This window comes from Dioscorea cayenensis, chromosome 3 (assembly GCF_009730915.1).
Source record: "Dioscorea cayenensis subsp. rotundata cultivar TDr96_F1 chromosome 3, TDr96_F1_v2_PseudoChromosome.rev07_lg8_w22 25.fasta, whole genome shotgun sequence".
Taxonomy (NCBI): Eukaryota; Viridiplantae; Streptophyta; class Magnoliopsida; order Dioscoreales; family Dioscoreaceae; genus Dioscorea; species Dioscorea cayenensis.
Genome location: NC_052473.1, coordinates 5,909,965 through 5,926,504, shown reverse-complemented (window position 1 = coordinate 5,926,504; position 16,540 = coordinate 5,909,965). Strand labels below are relative to the sequence as shown.

At 42.8% G+C, this 16,540-nt stretch overlaps 2 non-coding genes across 2 annotated transcripts; both read right to left on the bottom strand.

The window, feature by feature from the left end:
* Positions 1-1,794: 1,794 nt before the first annotated feature.
* LOC120257715 lies at positions 1,795-1,901 on the bottom strand. The gene has a single exon (XR_005535804.1). It is a non-coding gene; the product is annotated as a small nucleolar RNA R71 (small nucleolar RNA).
* A 14,319-nt stretch (positions 1,902-16,220) lies between these two features.
* LOC120257795 lies at positions 16,221-16,327 on the bottom strand. Its single transcript, XR_005535879.1, has one exon. It is a non-coding gene; the product is annotated as a small nucleolar RNA R71 (small nucleolar RNA).
* Positions 16,328-16,540: the final 213 nt, after the last annotated feature.

The window sequence follows — 16,540 nt, the reverse complement described above, 5'->3', positions numbered from 1 at the left end:
TTTAGAAGAAGGTTAGTGGGAAATCTTTCGTCGGCACCGATCCGGCGAGGTGTATCCTAGGCCGGACAAAGGGACCCCTACGACGAGTAGAGGACTCTCCACAAGACCATCGCCATGACTAACGAGGGGGTTTTCTATGGATGCTTTGTTTTTACATTCAATTTCATTGGTTGTATCTAGCTCCATGGAGAGCTAAACCGCTAGTGGGTACTTGGGTAATTATGAACCCTAGGATGTATATGTTTCATTGAATCTCTTTATTATTCTTTCAATTAATTGATGTTTATTATGAGTTCTAGTCTTGGAGACTTGATTGTATGAATGCTCCCCTAGAGTGACAATAGAGTTGAGAGTTCTTGTTCGTAACTTTTGTGAGTGAGTGACACACCATGAGAGTTAGACAAAGCTAGATTGGAGAGGGTTGAGAGGGTGAGTCGAGAATTAGCGGAGCATTCCCTTTCCCCTCCGGTGTGATCTATCCTACCTCCACGTTCCAAGAGTTCTTTGCGGCCATAGTAGAGTGAATGGGCTAAGGGATGACTTTCCGCTGGGGCTTAGTTGCGAGTGCAATAGAGTGAAGCGCTGAAGTGATTTTCGCACCTAGGTCTTAATTGTGGCTAGGGATCTTCCACGTGGACCAAAGGGTTAGGTCTATACATAGGAATAGGGTTTATCACTTGGAATCCCTAGAGCTCATTGCAATTCTATGCAAGTACGTGGTTGAGAGGTAATTCAATCTCTCCTCCGGGACATGTATAGAGTTAGGCATAGTTGACCTTAGATTTGGGATCATGTACTTAAGGATTTTCATGACTCATTGTTGCATCAAGTAGGAAGTATAATAGAGGGTTTTTGCACTTGAAACGATTGTCCTAGGCGGATCAATATCCGGGCATCCCATCTTTATCGATTGCCTTACCTTCTCCTTTACTTGTGCTCTCTATCTTGTTGTTTTTATTTTTGTTATTTCATATTTTGTCACACTTATCACTATTTATCTTCCACATTAGTTAAGAAACAACTTAAGTGTCTTTATTCCCTACTCTATGTGGATACGATACCCACTCATCTGGGATTATTACTTCGACACCCGTGTACTTGCGGTTTACACGCATATTCGGTCGTGTCAAGTTTTTGGCGCCGTTGGTAGGGAGTATGTGTTTAGAGATACTTTGCACTTTGTTTTCTTAGCTATTCATTCATTCTATTTCATATCTTCTTTTCTATCATCATTCTGATTTTGTTTTCTTTCTTTTAGTGCAGCTCCAAGTTATGACCCGAGGGAACCCTTCGGTATTGATTGTAGGAGATCCCGAGCTCGAATGTACACTTAGAAGAAAAGGGAAAGAACCTGTGTAAAAACAGTCTAATCTAATTGAATTGCAAGTAGAAGAATCTGAAAACATGGCAGAATAGAATGAGCAGCAGCGGACATTATCCGATTATGCTAGACCTTCAGTATTGGGGACATAATCGAGCAATGTGCGTCTCCCAATTACAGCTCAGAACTTTGAGCTGAAGCTGTCATTCATCCACATGTTGCAACAATCTGCACAGTTTAATAGTTTGGCCGATGAGGATCCGAACAGTTATATAGAGAACTTTCTTGAGGTGTGTGACATGCTTAAGATAAATGGGGTAACGGATGATGCCATCAAGTTGAGAGCCTTCCCATTTTCCTTGAAAGGGAGAGCGAAGCAGTGGCTATACTCATTACATAGAGCATCAATTACCACATGAGAGGAGATTGTAGAAGCTTTTCTTGGCTGTTATTTCCCTCCCGAAAAATATGCAAAGCTTAGGAATGAGATCTCATCCTTTGCACAATTGGAATTGGAGTCTCTATTTGAGACGTGGGAAAGGTTAAAGGAGATCCTAAGAAAGTGCCCACAACATGGATTCCCGGAGTGGATGATTATTAAGACCTTTTACAATGGTTTAAATCTGAGTACAAGGCAACTCTTGGATGCGGTAGCAGGAGGTACCTTAGGTAGTAAGACCCCCCGGTGAGGCCCGTCAACTAATTGAACAAATGGGGTTAAACAGCTACCAATGGAATGCTAGGGAGAAGAAAAAGGTTGCCGGACTCCATAAGATAGTTGTAGTAACCTCATTGGTGGCTCAAGTGGAATCATTGAGTAAGAAGTTAGATCTCCTAAATTCAAATAGAGTGGCGGCTATGACTACTTGCACCGGGTGTGGTGGAGGACATGCTCCCTCCGATTGCCCGGTCTCTATTGGTGATGCATCTTCGGTTGAGAATGTCGATTTTGTAGGTAATGCTATGAGGAATCAAGGAAACCCATACAACAACACCTACAATCCGGGTTGGAAGAGTCATCCCAATTTCTCGTAGAGCAACAAAGGTCCACAAAAGGCCATGGGGCCATCGGGTTTCCAACAACAACAACAAGCCCCAAGCATGAAAAACAGAGTTTCAAGTTTGGAGACCTTGATAAACGATTTGGAGAAGGCCTTAACTAGGTTTGTGCAATCATCTGATACAAGGTTCCAATCAGTTGAGGCTATACTTCACAACCACACAGCCTCTTTGCATAATCTTGAAAATCAAGTAGGGCAGATTGCGAAGTCCTTATTGGAAAGGCCACAAGGAAGCTTGCCGAGTAACACTGAGACCAACCCTAGAGAGCATGTGAAGGCGATCACTTTGAGAAGTGGTTGTGAGGTTGAGGGTAAGCTTCCGAGTGAGAAGCCCAAGGAACACGCGCCCGAGGTCATAGAGGTTGAGAAGGGAGCAAGCAAAGAGAAGGAGGTGGCACCCCTACCTTTCAAGCCAAGAATCCCTTATCCCTCTAGATTGGAGAATGATGAAGGGGATGAACAGTACAAGAAGTTTCTGAGTTTGTTCAAACAACTCCACATCAATATTTCTTTTGTTGAGGCATTGGCTCAAATGCCTAAGTATGCAAAATTCTTGAAAGATTTGTTGACCAACAAGAGGAAGTTGGAGGACAGTGTTTCAGTGATCTTGGATACTTCTTGCTCGACGGTGTTGCAAAAGAATATGCCGAACAAGAAGAAAGACCCGGGAAGCTTTGTCATTCCGTGTAACATTGGCAATTTTGGTGAAGAAATGGCATTGGCGGACTCAGGGGCCAGAATCAACGTCATGTCATACACCTTCTTTCAGAAGCTAGGCTTGGGAGAGCCTAGGCCCACTCGGATGACTTTGCAATTGGCGGATCGAATAGTGAGACATCCGAGGGGTATCATTGAAGACGTGTACATATTTCTTGTAGAATTTGTGGTGCTAGATGTCGATGAGGATGCGGATGTACCCTTGATACTTGGGAGGCTGTTCTTGTGGACTTCCAAAGCATTGATTGACATGGACGGTGGAGAGTTAACATTAAGAGTTGGAGATGACAAGCTCACAGACTGCCTTGCTGAAACCATGCGGCATTCTCTTGATTTCGATGATACTTTGTATTTTCTAGACACTACTGATGAGATTGTTGATGAATATATGCAGGAAATATTCAATCCGGACCCGTACTAGGGTTTGTTTAACTAAGAGGTGGACAATAAAGGAATCATGATGCTTGGTTCAACGAAAGAAGTACCATCTACCCCGTTGATCATGAAGAAGGTGCTCTGGAAGATGAAGAGGGCTAGGAGATGCCACCGGAAATGCTCCAAGGTTGTTGGAGACATGTGCAAACCGAAGAAATTGGATGAATCATTGCTAGGTAGTCGCAAGCCTGATAATTCCCCCTCTATCTTCAAGAGACTTTGCTCATCATGTTTCCAAGCCATGGATAAGATGGCAACCTTCATCTATGAGCCCCTGTGAGGTAAGACAAGGTACGCCAAGCTAAGTGACGTTAAACAAGTGCTTCTTGATAGTAAACCCAAGTGTTTACTATTTTCTTAATTTGGTAGTTTAGTGTTTGCTTGAATAAATTGTTGAATGTTGGTGTCTTGAATTGTAGATGCTTTTGCTGTGATTTTCTCGTGGACTTGTATTTTCACCGTGTGTTTTCATTTGAATTTGACGAAGTTTTGGTCATTTAAGCTATCTATCTTATTTCTCACTGGTATAGTTTGCATATTATTGCAGGCTCTGAGTGCGTAAACATGTTCAAAAATTTTCTGCAGAGCCTGCAGAGTTTTCTAAGGCATCCAGATAAAATATACGGGCGTATGGAAATAACACACGCTCGTGGTTTTGTATTGCGAGCTCATCCAGAGAAAGCAAAGGGGCATGGACTCACCCCTGTGAACGACCTTGTGATTCTCGCACGCCCATGGGTAATTTCCACACGGGCGTGTGATTTCCTGCAGAGACTTGGCAAACTATCCCGAGAGCACACAGGGGCGTGGACTGCGCCTGTGAGGCGGGACTTATGAAAAACTCTTGCGAGGCGTGGGTAATTTCCACAAGCCCGTGCGGATTTCTGCAATCAAGCTCTCTCCATCCCGAGAAGACACAGGGGTGTGCGGCTGCCGTTGTGAGTTAGGCTTGTGAATGCCCACGCCCGTGTGGAATTTCCACAAGGGCGTGTGAAATACTTAGCGATTCTTCTCGGGTGGACAGAGAAGCCACAGGAGCGTGCGGCAACCCTTGTGGGTCGGGCGCACGGACGTGGGTATTTCCCACACGCCCGTGTATTTGCGTTGAGAAACAGTGAGTGTTTTCCCCAGAGCACACAGGGGCGTGCACCTGCCCCTGTGAAGCTTTCCTGTGGAGGCGCACGGGCGTTGGTAATTTCCGCACGCCCGTGTGGATGCACAAAATTCCAAGAGACGCGAGTTTTTCTATAAAATCTTTGTGGATTCTCTTCTTGAGTTGTGCCAAATTTTCATGATATAATGTTTTATGCATGTTTAGGAAGCACTTAGGGGTGGTTTTAAGTTGAATTTTTGGAGAATTGGTGCAGAACCATGTGGTTTTCATGCCCTGCAGATCCACACGAGCGTGGGGAATTTCCATAGGCTCGTGTGAAATTATGCAGTATACTATTTTCTCACCTTCTTTGACTGTTTCTTCATTGGGTATTGCAGGTATGACACCTCGAGTGAGGAAGAATGAAGTTAAGCGTCTCAAAGACACCCCGCCCGAGCCAGTACATATGGAATTCTAAAATCCCGAGCATCAGGCTCGATTTGAGAGATTATCAGCACTCAGTTTTGGTCAGACTCGCTTTGTAGATTTGCAAATGCTGAGAGACATTCAGCTAGGTGGCGAGCTAGCTGATGAAATTGATGAGTTGCTGGAAGTGGGGAGATATAGGAGGTTATTGATGACTTGTGAACCAGCTTTCCGCGTGTTGACGCTAGAGGTGCTAGCATCCTTTGAGTTTGATCAGCCGTATGGGGGATTTGACACCATGGATGCTATATAGTTCTGAGCATTCGGTAATCCATTCTCCATAAGTGTCACTGAGTTCTCGGTTCGTATGGGCCTATACGATGACATGTACATTGGTTCAGAGGAGTATGGAAGTTTGCCGACGGACTTCCCAAGTACAATGAATCCGCATCAGGCATACAGGATTTTGTGTGGCTATGAGCAGTATGAGCCCGGGATGTCTAAGGCCACTAGCCTATCCCGGTTGAGCTACAGGCATTTACACGTGGTCCTCAGCAGGTCTGTCTCAAGTGGAGGCGACAATGCAGCTGCTTTGAGCAGGCATGACTTACTTTATCTATACTCCATGAGCCGCAATGTTCCAATTCACTTGGGGCACATAGTGGCAGACGTGTTGAGGCACCAGGGCAGTCTGCGAGAGTAGGATTACTTTTTGTTGGTCCTTACATCACTAGACTCATCCTGGGGATGGGATTGATGGATGCTATACGTGGTGCTGAGAGGATGGTCGTGCCTACCCCTCTGGCGTTTGAGACAATCAGGATGATAGGGTTGGTACGTAGATGTGGGCGTGGGACATATATTATCGCTACGTCCACCCCAAAGACCGTTAGGAGTGGAGGGGATGCAGAGGAGGGTCCCCGACAGTTTCCCGGGCCTCATTTTGCACCGACGGGGACCAGAGCACCCCTTGCAGCACAGGAGACATTCTGGCATTCATTACCCATTTTTACTCTTCCTCGAGCTCATGATCGTATTGAGAGCCTTGAGAGTGCTATGGGTGAGCTTTGGACCGAGATTGTGGTGCTCCGGGCCATACAGGCAGCACAGTATACCGATATGGTGGCCCGTTTCAACACATTACTCCAGCTATTGATTGGCAGACCACCGGCTCCTCCGGCACCACCATCACCATCACCATCACCACCCCCGCCGACGCCTTTTGATTATCCAGCATCAGCAGCAGATCCAGAGCACGACATCGACATTTGACTTTATATTTTATTTTACATTTCATTTCTTTTACTTCCTCATTTTATTTTGGACTTGTACACTCAGAAAGGACTCACCTTCCGAGTTTATCTTTTATTTTGCTATCTCGAGTTGTATTCATTGCTTTTTCTTTTATATACTCGAGTTATTTTATTTTTATTGAGCTTCACTGAACCCCCTTATGTATTCGTGCAGATGGTCATGTCATCATGGGAATTGAGAACTTTGTCATGGGCACGGCCAAGGTGTTTCGGCACTTGGCCGTGTGAGCTTCACAACCCGTTGGAACAACACTCCCAAGGACTTAGCTCCATCAAATGCAACACTAGGAGTCAGGTTAGTATTGTTTTGATTGCTTATCCCATATTTGAATTTAATTGATATACATTATGAGTGAGCTTACATGAGTACATTGGGGACAATGTACAACTTATGTATTAGGCGGGGGAGTTTCATAGTGCACACATCTTTTATATTAGTTTTGATTGATATACATGTTCACATAGCCAATGGCGGTTCATCTTAGTTGTAATGATTGTATTCGTGAGTTTAGAAGAATTTTTAACTTTGAATATCCTCATGCTCTAGTTTTTGCTTGAATTTCTAGGAATGTTTGCCCGATTAACACTTGTTGTACTTCTCACTCTTGAAACCCTTTTGGAAACTCAAGTTTGATGTTAAAGGGACTAAGTATAGTTGTTTCTTTCGTTAATTAAAAAAAAAACGATCAAAATAGTTTTATTTCTTATTTGTGCTTATTGGGTGGAAAGAGCTACCACCTATGAAGTATGAAGCTACTCTCATAAGTCAGATACTAGTTATGCCCTAATGAGAGAAAGAGCTATCTCATAGGATGGGTGAAAGCTACCACTCCGGTAGAAAGAGCTACCACCTCGAAAGTGTGAATGCCACCTTAGCGACCGCTTTGGAAAGGGCTACCTTAGATGATGTGTGAAGCTACTACCACCTTTGAAATGTTTTTGTTACTTTGTTTAGATCAATAAGTCCCATATGCTTAGAACTTTGAGGAGTATAATGTGGGTTGTTTTGAGTGAGCTCACACACTTAAACGATTTTGGGTTTGTTGTCCTTTTTGATTCAAGTTTTTAACTAGAGCATTGATTTTTCGTATCTAGTGTTGAAATTTTCCTTACTTGTAGAATGTTCTCTTTGTATGCTTTGGTGAACCTAAGGCCAAGCACTTCCAATGTTTCCTTTATCTATGCATATAATGTTTTAATCATTGCTTGAGGACAAGTAAAAGGTTAAGTGTGGGGGAGTTTGATAAGTGCATGTGCAATAAGAATGCGAACCGTTCTTTCCTTGTGTTGAGCATTACTTTTCTCGGGTTTTAATGCTAATATGGGTGCACTTATGTTACTTTCATGCAGGTAAGGTTGTGAGGCTGATTATGAGAGAAAGAAGCCAATATGGGTCGTAATGCACTAATTTGGAGGAAATCTTGCTAAGGTTCAAACTCAAAGACATAGGTCGGGTTCCAGATGCAGGAATGTGTGCCAACCTCCTCGTACTCGAGTTAGCACAACTATTTTGAGGGGCACAAGGGCAGTCACATTCAAGCATTTTGACTTGTGCATATAGAGCACGGTCTCCGCCAACATGTCCGTTATTAAAGAAGCAAGGCGATCCACGTTGTAAATGTGTGCCCGTTTGCGTTACCTCGATGAAAGTATGGATTCAGAAGTATTTCAAGACGGTACTGTAGCAGGGTATTGTAGAAAACACTGTAGCAAAAATACTACAGCAGCATTGTTTACAGCCGGCCGAGAAAACAGGAAAACAGAAAATCCACACGGGCGTGTGGAAATTCCACACGCCAGTGTGAAAAATCCAAAAGGGTGCCCACATGGGCATGTGGAATCCCGATTCCAGCGCTTTAAAAGCCGATTTCAGCCCTGATTTCAGTATTCTTTTCTCCATCTTTTCCCCAACTTGAGAGAGAACGGTGGCTAGGGTTTTGAGAGGTATTGGCTAGACCTTTGGAGAGGTTCTACGGCTCTGACATCGCGCGCCGTTTGATAGAAGGTTAGTGGGAGAGGTTTCATCGGCACCGATCCGGCGAGGTGTATCCTAGGCCGGACAAAGGGACCCCTACGACGAGTAGAGGACTCTCCACAAGACCATCGCCACGACTAACGAGGGGGTTTTCTATGGATGCTTTGTTTTTACATTCAATTTCATTGGTTGTATCTAGCTCCATGGAGAGCTAAACCCCTAGTGGGTACTTGGGTAATTATGAACCCTAGGATGTATATGTTTCATTGAATCTCTTTATTATGCTTTCAATTAATTGATGTTTATTATGAGTTCCAGTCTTGGAGACTTGATTGTATGAATGCTCCCCTAGAGTGACACTAGAGTTGAGAGTTCTTGTTCGTAACTTTTGTGAGTGAGTGACACACCATGAGAGTTAGACAAAGCTAGATTGGAGAGGGTTGAGAGGGTGAGTCGAGAGTTAGCGGAGCGTTCCCTTTCCCCTCCGGTGTGATCTATCCTACCTCCACGTTCCAAGAGTTCTTTGCGGCCATAGTAGAGTGAATGGGCTAAGGGATGACTTTCCGCTGGGGCTTAGTTGCGAGTGCAACGGAGTGAAGCGCTGAAGTGATTTTAGCACCTAGGGTTTAATTGTGGCTAGGGATCTTTCACCTGGACCAAAGGGTTAGGTCTATACACAGGAATAGGGTTTATCACTTGGAATCCCTAGAGCTCATTGCAATTCTATGCGAGTGCGAGGTTAAGAGGTTATTCAATCTTTCCTCCAGGACATGTATAGAGTTAGGCATGGTTGACCTTAGATTTGGGATCATGTAATTAAGGATTTCCATGACTCATTGTTGCATCAATTAGGAAGTATAATAGAGGGTTTTTGCACTTGAAACGATTGTCCTAGGCGAATCAATATCCGGGTACCCCATCTTTATCGATTGCCTTACCTTCTCCTTTACTTGTGCTCTCTATCTTGTTGCTTTTATTTTTGTTATTTCATATTTTGTCACACTTATCACTATTCATCTTCCACATTAGTTAAGAAACAACTTAAGTGTCTTTATTCCTTACTCTCTGTAGATATGATACTGATAAGTGCTTGAGTGAACATGTTTTTATGCATGTTTTACATACATTGAGCATCATATTTTATACGGTTTATGTCTCATTTCGTGTATTGGGTGTTCTTTTATGCATATAGGTTGTGAAGGCATTGGGATTTCAAAAGGCAGCGAAGATAGGCTATTATGGCATAATATTGGGAGTTCTTGTACAAATCAAGTTGGAAGACACAAGAGGAGTTCGTGTATGAGGAGATGTGTGCCAACTTCCATAGTTTTTGCAAGCCAAGTTATTAATGGAAGGGCACAAAGGCAGCCATGTCTCCACATTCCTCCTCTTTGTAAAGATTTCAAGACCTTTCAAGACGCATTGATGAAGGAAAAGCCATATAGCCTACCATATGATCGTGTGCCTGATCGTGTGGCCTTAAGAGGAGAATGGTTATCGTTGTGTAGCGTAATCACCTGCGAGCAAAATTACAGTAGCAATTCATCGTAGCGTAAATTCATCGACCGCGTGGAAATTCCCTCGCAGCCACGTGGGCGCGTGGAAAAATCCACGCTGGCGTGGGGGCGCACGTGAGGCAGCGTTGTGAGGCTATAAATACACCTTTTGGCCCGATTCTAAAGGGACTTTTGCGGAGCTTTGAGCATAGACATTGAGAGAGAGGCGGCTAGGGTTTGAGGAGAAGGTCTTCGCCCGATTGATAGGGAGTTCTTCACCAACTTTTGATAGATTCCTTCGATGTCATAGCATTTTTGGGGAGCCATTGGCAACCTAGCTTCGGAGAGGAATCCTTCAAGACGTAGAAGTACCAATCAAGGCCAATCCAGCTAATGGTCGAGGGGTTTTTCTCTATGGGTTTTATTGCTTTTCATTGTATTCATTATTGTTTTTGTAACTAGGCCCATGGAGGGCTAAACCCTAGTAGGTATTTGGGCATGTGAACCCTAAGATTTATATTTTTTTGGATTGATTCTTTTTAATGTTTCTAGTTAATCCGAGTTGTCTTGAGTTTTTAATCTTGTGATTTAATTGCTTGCTAGTGTTGTTAATCCTTGTGGTTGATTTACATTGCATGATTTAATACTTTAATGTGTGAGGTCTCCATTAGAGTTAGATTTCCAAGATTAAAGAGGGTTGAGAGGGTGAGCCTTAAGATGGAGGAGTGTCCCCTTTCCCTTTCGATTGAGTGTTTCCTATCACCGTATTCCATATTCTCTTTGCAACCATATTTGGTGTGAGGCGTGAGATTGCTCAATTTCTCTGCCGGGACCTTGTAGGGGGTTAGGATCCTTCGCCGGGAATTAGGGTTGGATCTACATCTAGGAATCGGTTTCACTCTTAGGTTTCCTTAGAGCATATTGCGGTCATATGGGGGTGTGAAGTGTTGAGATTGGTCGATTTCTCCACGGGACCTTGTAGGGGACTAGTGCCTTTTGCTTGGAGACAAGGATTGGTTATCGTTGGACTACCTCGACTCATTAGACTCGATTCTAGAGCATTTAGTGAATCTTGAGCTTTAAAGAAGATCTTAGGGGGATCATTGCCCGAATACCTCATCCTTAGTGATTGAGACTCTTCTACTTTATTTCTTGCATACTTGTTTGCTTTGCTTGCAATTAGTTCACTTCATTATATTAACTGATTCCGACTAGATAATTGAGAAGTGGTTATTACTAGTACTTCCGTTCCCTGTGGATTCGACTACCCGACTCACCGAGTAATTATTACTTCGACACCCGTACACTTGCGGTTTACGCACACATATTCGGACGTGTTAGATATCCACTCATCTGGGAGTATTACTTCGACACCTGTGCACTTGCGGTTTACACACATATACGGACATGTCATGTACCGGCACATTGAATCCTCCCTCAATCACTGTACGACACAATACATGCAAGCATCCCGCTATACATATACAATTCATGAATCAAAACCTACGGAATCCATCCATTGTAGGTTGAACATCAAAACAATAGATTGAAATAAAAAAACATGGCAACATTCAATTACCAAAAGAAATCAATCATCCATACACTTCCTCTCCCAAGGTTCACCGGATTCCCAGTGGCCTTTGGAGTCTAGTTCCACATCACAAGGAGATTATTTGTACATAAAAAAAATACAAAAGCTCATAATCAACTCCCTTAGGATGTAGGCTAGAAGGGTGTGACAAGAGCTCGTCGGATCCACACCGTCAAACTCCTCGATGATGTTCGTCCTTGAGTGTGACCTTCTCCCTACAAAGTTCTTGCTCTTCAAAACATCTTCCAAAACCCCTTCTCTGGGAGATAAACTACTCTGGTGATGGTGGTGGAGAATAATGAAGATGATGGTGGAGAAAGGTGGAGGAGATGGTGGCTAAAGTCCCCTTCCAAAAAGCCATAGGTTTTCTTTTATAACCTCGAACACGAGTTCTGCCCACGTGTGTGGGGACTGGTGTGTGGCCGCACATCTCTCTATCTCCTCTGTGCAGGCAACACATTGGAAACACACTATTACAATGAAATTGCTATAGTAATGTGCTACAGTACCATACTTCTATAGTCACTATTGCATGAAAATCCATTCTTGTTTCCCGAAACCAGAGGATGTGTGTGAGCTTTGATAAATTCATCGATTTATGCCAAAAATAGCTCACTCAAGCTCTAGATGATAATTTGATGTCTTGAAACAATAAAAACAAATAAAAATTGTAAAGGGCATCGGAGTCATAGAAATATGCATGAAAGTGCATAAAATATATATAATAAAAGTGATGTATTTAGACACTTATCATTTAGGCTGCAAGTCACGTCCTGACACAGTCTATCCTGGTATTGTGTGGATTGGTCACGGTAGATATGATTTACAATGGCTATTGTGGAGGCTATTATGACTTTTGTGTTGGTCTTTCATATTCCATAGTGATATGGCTTGATAACGGTCATGATAGGAGTGGACAACGACCGTGGTAAGATGTAACCATGGCGATTGTGAGCCATGTGATACTCTGGTTCAGCAAGTTGATCTATTTTACTTTGAAATGCCTCCATATTTGCTTCTTTGTCTATAAGATGGAATAAAAGCTTGTTGTAAACAAAAGAATGAATATATGTACTAGTTTGGTGCTAAACATGTAAAATTTTATGCTAAATGTAGTATAAATGATATATAAAATATACATTTTCACGTAGTTATCAATTTTCCTTTCATTTATGGCAAACTAAACTCCCAAGGCTAAAGAGCATTAGTGAACCTTAGTAGAAAAACTTTGTATGGATAAATACTTTCTTTATTAATACATCTTGGCTTGTTCTTTGATTTTAATCTATGATGTTTCAGGTTAATCTACAATGGATAGGTTTAATGGTGAAAACATGCAACACTAGAAAATATGCACTCGACTCCCCAGAAGCAAGTGCACGAGACCTCATGTAATCAACCTCTCGAGCAAGCATGAGAGGATGGTATTCCTTGGGGCCCAAGATCTACTATTATTTCCCATTAGGTGATAATATCTAATCGATCAAACAAGGAGGTTGTTGGTTAAAAAAAAATATTAAAATAAATAAAAGAAAGAACAATAAAGAAAATGGACTGAGGCACACCACACAAGCAAATCAAGATAAAACATGGCAATGAAAATGAGAGGCCTCGGGCAAGGATCCGCTTCGAGAGAAGAACAAGTAAGGATTAATTTGGTAATTTAAGTGTAATATTGATGGTGAGCATGCTACACGCTAGAAAGTGAACACACGACTCCTCGCCTGAAAGTGCACGGGTTGTCAAGTAATAAACCTCTCGCACAAGCATGAAAGGTCATATTCCCTGGGGCCCCAAGATCTACTATTACTTCCTCCTAGTCATCACTATCTAGTCTACCAAACAAAGATTGTTGTTTCAAAAATAAAAATATGAAAATAAATAAAATAAAGAACTATAAACAAAATGAACTAAGGTACACCATGCAAGCAATCTAAAGGGCAAGTTGCAATGAGCACGAGAGACCTCGGGCGAGGATCCCCTTAGGAGAAGAATAAGTAAGGATGAATATAGGAAATTGAGTGCTAATTGGCCAAGTTTGATCCGCTAGACTCGGTAGTCGACATCCCGGAACCTCCGTAGTGTAGCCCTAATCCAATCCGGGTTCCTACATCCGGAAGATACCCCTACGATGTCTTTAAGAATAAGGAGTCTTGGTTAAGGTAATTCTAATACTCGCTTTCAACTAAAATTACCATAACCTCATGGGGAGCTACTGCACTCGAAAATTCTGATGTACTGCACCTTCGGTTAACCAGCACATTAAATCCGGCTTCAATCATTGTGCGACCTAATACATGTAAGTATCCTACCATACATATACAATTCATGAATCAAAACCTATGGAATCCATCCATTGTAGATAGAACATCAAAACAATAGATTAAAATCAAATAAACATGGCAACATTCAATTAACAAAAGAAATCAATCATCCATACAAGTTCCTCTCCCAAGGTTCACCAGATGCCCGGTGGCATTGGGAGCCTAGTTCCACATCACAAGGAGAGTATTTATAGATAAAATAATACAAAAGCTCATAATCAACTCCCTTAGGATGTTGGCTAGAAGGTGGTGACAAGAGCTCGTCAGATCCACGACGTCAAACTCGATGTTCTTCCTTTAGTGTGACCTTCTCCTTATTGAGTTCTTGCTCTTCAAATCACCTTCCAAAACCCCTTCTTCGGCTAATGAACTACTCCGGTGATGGTTATGGAGAATGGAGGAGATGATGGTGAAGAATAGTGGAGGAGATGGTGGCCAAAGACCCCATCCCCCATCCAAAGAAAGTCCTAGGAATGCTTTTATAACTTCATAACCAAGTTATACCTGGGTGTGTGAGGGTTGGTGTGCAGCCGGCTGCACATCTGATAAGTGCTTGTGTGAAGCATTCTTTCCTTGTGTTGAGCATTACTTATCTCGGGGTTTAACGCTAATATGGGTGTATTTATGTTACTTTCATGCAGGTAGGGTTGTGAGGCCGATTATGAGAGAAAAAAGCCTATGTGGGTCGTAATGCACTAATTTGGAGGAAATCTTGCTAAGGTTCAAACTCGAAGACATAGGTCGGGTTCCTGATGCAGGAATATGTGCCAACCTCCTCGTACTCGAGTTAGAACAACCATTTGGAGGGGCACAAGGGCAGTCACATTCAAGCATTCTGATTTGTGCATATAGAACAAGATCTCTACCAACATGTCCGTTATTAAAGAAGCAAGGCGATCCACGACATAAATGTGTGCCTGTTTGGGTTACCTTGATGAAAGTATGGATTTGGGAGTATTTCAGGACGGCACTGTAGCAGGGGACTGTAGAAAACACTGTAGCAAAAATACTGCAGTAGCACTATTTATAGCCGGCCAAGAAAATAGGAAAACAGAGAATCCACACGGACGTGTGAAAATTCCACACGCTAGTGTGAAAAATCCACAGGGGCGCCCACACAGGTATGTGGAATCCCGATTCTAGCCTTTTAAAAGCCGATTTCAGCATTCTTTTCTCCATCTATTTCCCAACTTGAGAGAGGGCGGCGGCTAGGATTTTGAGAGGTATTGGCTAGGGCTTTGGAGAGGTTCTACGGCTCCGACATCGAACACCGTTTGGAAGAAGGTTAGTGGGAGAGCTTTCGTCAGCACCGATCCGGCGAGGTGTATCCTAGGCTGGACAAAGGGACACTTGCGACGAGTAAAGGACTCTTAACAAGACCATCGACATAACTAATGAGTGGGATTTTTTATGGATGCTTTGTTTTTACGTTTGATTTCATTGATTGTATCTAGCTCTATGGAGAGCTAAACCCCTAGTGGGTACTTGGGTATTTGTAAACCCTAGGATGTATTCGTTTTATTGAACCTCTTTATTATGCTTTCAATTAATAAATGTTTATTGTGAGTTCCAATCTTGGAGACTTGATTGTATGAATGTTCCCCTAGAGTGACACTAGGGTTGAGAGTTCTTCTTGGCAACTCTTGTGAGTGAGTGACACACCACGAGAGTTAGACAAAGCTAGATTGGAGAGGGTTGAGAGGGTGAGTCGGGAGGTAGCGGAGCGTCCCCTTTTCCCTCCGGTGTGATCTATCCTACCTCCACGTTCCAAGAGTTCTTTGCGACCATAGTAGAGTAAATGGGCTAAGGGATGACCATCCTCTGGGGCTTAGTTGAGACTGCAACGGAGTGAAGCATTGAAGTGATTTTAGCATCTAGGGCTTAATCGTTGCTGGGGAGTAGGCGTTTAGAGATAGTTTGCACTTTGTTTTCTTAGCTATTCATTTATTCATTTTATTTCATATTTTCTTATTCTATCATCGTTCTGATTTTTTTTCTTTCTTTTTAGGTGTAGCTCTAGGTTATAACCCGAGGGAAGCCCTCCATAATGATTGAAGGAGATCCCAAGCTTAAACGTACACTGAGAAGAAAAGGAAAGAACTTGTGCAAGAACAGTCTAATCTAGCTAATTTGGAAGTAGAAGAATCTGAAAACATGGCAGAATAGAATGAGCAGCACCAGACATTATCCGATTATGCCAGACCTTTAGTATTGGGGACACAATCGAGTATTATGCGTCCCCCGATTACAGCTCAGAACTTCGAGCTGAAGCCGGCATTCATCCACATGTTGCAGCAATCAAGTGGAATAGGGTGATGGATGATGCCATCAAGTTGAGAACCTTCCTATTTTCCTTAAAGGGGAGAGCGAAGAAGTGGCTACACTCATTACCTAGAGCCTCGATTACCACATGGGAGGAGATGGTAGAAGGTTTTCTTACCCGATATTTCCCTTCCTGAAAATCCGCAAAGCTTAGGAATGAGATCTCGTCCTTTGTACAGTTGGAATTAGAGTCTCTATTTGAGACGTGGGAAAGGTTCAAGGAGCTCCTGAGAAAGTGCCCGCAACACGGATTCCAGGAGTGGATGATTGTTCAGACCTTTTACAACAGTCTGAATTTGAGTACAAGGCAACTCTTGGATGCGGCAGCAGGAGGTACCTTAGGTAGCAAGACCCTCAGTGAGGCTTGTCAATTAATTGAATAAATGGGGTTAAACATCTACCAATGGAATGCTAAAGAGAAGAAAAAGGTGGCCAGCCTCCATGAGATAGATATAGTAACCTTATT